Source organism: Mustela nivalis (assembly GCF_964662115.1).
Source record: "Mustela nivalis genome assembly, chromosome: 1".
Taxonomy (NCBI): domain Eukaryota; kingdom Metazoa; phylum Chordata; class Mammalia; order Carnivora; family Mustelidae; genus Mustela; species Mustela nivalis.
This window is the reverse complement of record NC_139020.1, coordinates 129,827,976-129,833,122: the sequence shown is the minus strand read 5'-3', so window position 1 is coordinate 129,833,122 and position 5,147 is coordinate 129,827,976. Positions and strand designations below refer to the sequence as shown.

General features: G+C 46.8%; 1 long non-coding RNA gene across 1 annotated transcript; it reads right to left on the bottom strand.

The window, feature by feature from the left end:
- Positions 1-3,848: 3,848 nt before the first annotated feature.
- On the bottom strand, positions 3,849-4,798 carry LOC309844306. Its single transcript, XR_014300597.1, has 2 exons — positions 4,659-4,798; positions 3,849-4,194 (listed from the first exon to the last, which is right to left on the bottom strand). It is a non-coding gene; the product is annotated as an uncharacterized lncRNA (long non-coding RNA).
- Between the last annotated feature and the right edge of the window lie 349 nt (positions 4,799-5,147).

Genomic DNA, 5,147 nt, shown 5'->3' with positions numbered 1-5,147 from the left:
GCTGCTAGCCTTGTAGTGGTAATTTATTACATCAGTCAACAAATACTAAGAATTCTGTGACCAGACATTGTGGATTAGAACAGAGTGACCGGAACAGTTCACACTGTAGTGAACAGGGGCGCCTGGGTGGCTCAGTGGTTTAAAGCCTCTGCCTTTGGCTCAGGTCATGATCCCAGGGTCCTGGGATTGAGCCCCGCATCGGGCTCTCTGCTTAGCAGGGAGCCTGCTTCCTCCTCTCTGCCTAGTTCTTTACCTACTTGTGATCTCTGTCTGTCAAATAAATAAATAAAATCTTAAGAAAAAAAAAGAAGAATGTGCGTAAGCCAACGGTTCAGAGGGCATTTGATCATCGTTAAGGGAGAATAAGTCAGGGGCTGGGAGAGCCAGAGGGACAGCATCTTGTCAGCCTGGGGAGTCTCTCACCTGTTCTAGAGGAGGGCAGAGAAGAGCAAAGCACAGAGGGAGAGGGATGTTTCAGGCTCAGGGTGAGGCAGGAGTATGGAGCCCAGGGCGCAGGGGGCATTACCACTCATTGGTGTGGCTGTGGGGAAGTGATGGGAATGAGACTCGAATGAGGCAGCACTCCTCTCACTTCAGCTGAACGGGGCTCACCTGGGGCTGGGAGGCTGCTCACCCCACAGTGCTGGGCTCTACCCCCAGGGCTTCTGATTCTGGAGGTCTGGGGAGGGAGGGCCCTCAGATGTGCATTTCTGCCCGGTTCCCAGGTGCTTATACTGCTGCTGGTGATGCTGGTGCAGGGACCACACTCTGAGAACCACTGGTCTAGATTTAAAAAGGGGACATGGGACACTCAAGGTCTGTTCCCAGCCAAGACTCTTGACCATGGCTCCATGGCTTCATGGCCTTACCTTCTGGTGCTCAGGGACAGCGTGTGTCATGCAATGATGACAAGACAGGGATGAGTCCCATATCTGCTGTGCTGGCTCCATGTTCTTGAACTTTCCTTCCTTCCTAGTTTCTTCCTCTGCAACCTTTCAGGCTTTTCTGCTTTTGGTTCTACAATGTGTTTGAATACTGTTCTTCCAGGCCCCCTGCCTCACCTGTCTTGTAAGGAGACAAAGCTTTCTGTTGTCTGAACATTAGCGGATAGCCCTGAGGGACTCCCACGTTCTTTCCAGACTCCATCCCTGGTGCCTGACTTCTTACACAAACTGCCCAATTTCAGTGATCTCCTTTCCTTCCCGTGTAATAGGAAAAATTAGTAATTTGTGTAATCATTTGTGCATTTGTGTAAGTTAGGGCTTAGAATTAGGCACATGCCTTGTACGTACACAGCTTGTTCTCACGACCTGGCTTCCCCAGACACTTCCAGTTCTCTGGCTACGCTAAGCCTGACCTCTCACACATGTGCAGTACACACCCTACCAGCACAGAGAATGGCAGCCACTGTCATCCAGGCTGGTAGAATTCTGGGAGGGCCCCAAACCATTTGCGGAGCCTCTAGGGTGAAAGGAGCCTACCTCCTAAAATCTGAGGGGGTGGCTTTACACTAGTGACAGCTAGTCCCCAGACAGACAGCTGTCTGACGGGGGTCCCAGGTACACTGGTCATCAAAACTCCCAGGTGTCTCATGAAGGCCTGGGGGGCTCCATTGGTTAAGCATCTGCCTTCAGTTCAGGTCATTATCTTGGGGTCCTGGGATCGAGTCCCACATCAGAATCCTTGCTTAGCAGGGAGCCTGCTTCTCCTTCTGCTTGTAGTTTTCCCCCTGCTGTTCTCTCTCTCTCTCTCTCTGACAAATAAAATCTTAAAACAAAACAACTTCCAGGTGTCTCCTAGTAAAGGCTACCAGGGCAGGCCCCACAGTAACAAGGTGGTCCAGACTCCTTCAGCTTTACCTTTGGGGCAAACATGTAGGCCCATTTATGTAGATTAGGGCCTGGAATTAGGCAGGTGCCCTGCATCCCCAACCTGTTCCTGTGCCCAGGCCTCTTCCTACAGCAGTCCTGTGCCAGGTTGCTGGCTCCCCTGTCTGCACAGCTCGGCTTGCAGTGAGCAACTGTCAGCTTGCCTAGGGCGGTCTGGAGTGCCAGCGGGAACCACCTACGACGTGGCCTCCAGGGCAGAGGAATCCTAACCCTGAAATTCTTTCCAAGGCAGCAGCTTTAAACTGGCCACAGTCAGTTCCCATTCAGACCAGATGCCTGATGGAGTCCAGGGCTCTGGAGCAATCAAGGCTCCCAGGGGGCTCTTCTTGAAGGCTACCCCAGCCAGACAGTGCTGCCGCACCCTGGCCAGGCATTTCAAATTCCTCTAGCTCTGTCTTTAGGAGGAATATGTGCATATTTGGAGGCTAAGGTTTAGAATTAAGAAGATGCAGGTACTCCTGATAGCCCCTTCCTCTTAACCAGCCTCTCCCAACATTGTCCTCTTCCAGAATCCTGGCTCCCCTTACCTGTGCGGTATGTACCCTATTAACATGCTATGGGCTCAGGGGCCCTCCAAGTCAGCGGGGCTCTGGCAGGACCCCAACCCCTGAACGGCTGCTTCCGGCTCATTTTTCTAAGTTAGAGCTTGGACCCCGTGTAGCCGGCTTCTGTAATCTGGCCTCTCCAGACACTTATTCTCTTCTAGATTCCTGGCTAGTCTGACCTGCACTCCTAGTGTCCGTGCAACAGGCATCCTGTGGGCTTGTTGAGGGCAGCTGGGTCTCTGCAGGCCCATGGAGCTTGGGTCTTCTGAACTAGCTGCATCGCCCCTAGGGAAAAGGGAGCCTACCCCCCCAAAATCTTTCTGAGGTGGCTCCTTTAACCTGGCCACATTCAGTCCCCATTTGGCCTGGCTGCCTGACGGGCTACCTGGCTTACTAGTCACTAAAGCTCTCTGATTTCTCTTACTGGAGGTTACCCTGGCAGCCCTCTCGGCCCCATCCTGGAAAGGCAGGCCAGACTCCTCTAGCCTCACTGTTGGGCAAGTACAGGCTTATATTGTTTTGTTGCATTTCAGTTACTGCGTTTTTTTACAAATTGAAGGTCTGTGGCAAACTTGTGTCAAAAAAGTGTATCAGCGGGGCGCTTGGGTGGCTCAGTCCCTTTGGCTCAGGCCATGATCCCAGGGTCCTGGGATCAAGCCCCTCATGCATCAGGCTTCCAGCTCAGTGGGAAACCTGCTTCTTCCTCTCCCATTCCCCCTGCTTGTGCTCCCTCTTTTGCTGTGTCTCTATCAAATAAATAAAATCTTAAAAAAAAAATAAAAAAAGAGAATAAGAGAATGAGAAATAAAAACAGAGAAAGACAAGTACTATATGATTTCACTTACATGTGGAATCCAAAAAACAAAACAAATAAACAAAAACCAGAAAGAGAATCATTAATACAGAGAACAAACTGGTGGTCCTCAGAGGAGAGGATGGGAGGGGAGATAAAATAGGTGAAGGGGATTAAGAGGTAGGAACCTCCCATTATAAAATAAATAATTTATGGGGATGAAAAGTATAGCATAGGGAATAGAGGTACTAGTATTTTAATAATATTTTATGCTGACAGATGGTAAGTACTTATGTGAGGAGCATAGTATAATGCATAGAATTGTTGAATCACTATATTACACACCTGAAACTAATGTAACACTGTATGCCAACTACACTTCAGTTCAAAAAAAAAAGAGAGACAGAGAGAGAGAGAGAGAAAAATAGTATGGAAAGATCACATCCCATGTATCTTTACCCTGTTTCTCCCAATGGTAACATCTTGCATATCTGTAGTATAATATCATGATGAGAAAATTAATGTTATAACAATCCACTAATATCTGCTTTTAGTTTTCACTGGATGAAATAGAAAATTCAGAGATTTTCAGTTCCACCATAATAACAAAGACAAGAAAAATTGATAGAGAAAGTCATTTCACAACTTCTGCTACTATTTTCTCAATTTGCAAACTGTGATTACATTGCGTAACATCTTTTAAGTCTCAAATTTCTCATCTCAATGGGCCAGCATCAATGGGGAGATTAGTACCTGCCTCACAGGGTTTGCAGAAAGTTGAATGAGATAATGCCCGGAAGGCCTTTAGCACAGCACCTTGTGTATTTGAGGCACTGACAAATTTCTGTCTTTCTCCACACTTGGCTGTGCTCTATACCCTACTGGCTGCTTCAAGGGATAATCTGTCAGTGCAGGCAGGGCCCGAAGGCATGAGCTGCTTGGACTCAGCTTCTTGGAGACTGATCACCTTGGGGAAACAGAAGCAACAATAACATTACCTGAAGAGCTCTGTTATTAACAGGTTATGTGTTATCAGGTTTTTTTCTTCCAGTCTGTGGGTGCAGATCCACAGTTCTTTATGAAATCCTTGGAGTCAGATGTATTTTGGAATTTGGAAGTCACAGAAAAAAATTCCTTGAGTGTAGGGGTAGGACTGATTTCTTTCTTTTCTTTTTTCTAAAGATTTTATTTTTATTTATTTATTTGAAAAAGAAAGAGAGAGAGAGCCTTCCTCACACCTCCTCCTCACACCCTTTTGAATACGATTTTCTATAGTAGGGATCATCCTTTGTCTGTCTTATCATGGTATGTTGGATATGTGTGTATGTGAAGCAGATTATTGGTCTCTTTGGTTAACAGTTCTCCAATCAAAAGGAGTGATGTTAAAGAAGCTGCACCCAAGGAATCACCCTGAAGGGGTCTCATCCATACCTGAACATGATGTAGAGGACGAGATTAAGCTGATGTCCTGATGATGTGAGGCAGGTTGCTTGTGTGGCTCAATTATCAGTTACCGTCTATACCCTCTGGCAAGTTTGTCTGCCACCCAGAGGCAGGCCTCTCCTTCCTGGACTTAGACCTGTTGACAACCACACTCTCTACGGAGACCTGAATATCAGCCTTCGGGGCACCGTGACCCTTGCCAAAATTCTCTGTTCCTTCCTTGTTCACTTTCTCTCAACCATAGAAGCAGTAGCGGCTTTCTGCAATTGGGACTTCTGTAGGACTAAGATCCCTGTGGTGCATAAACAATGAATCTTGGAACACTGAAAAAATAAAACAAAAGTTTTAAAAAAAAATCCCTTGTAGTAATTAACTGCCTTTTAAGAGTTACCACTTCATGTTTAATTTTCCTATTAAAATTACCTGAACATTTTCTATCTCCTATTACCTTCTATCCCATAATTAAAACATGCTTTT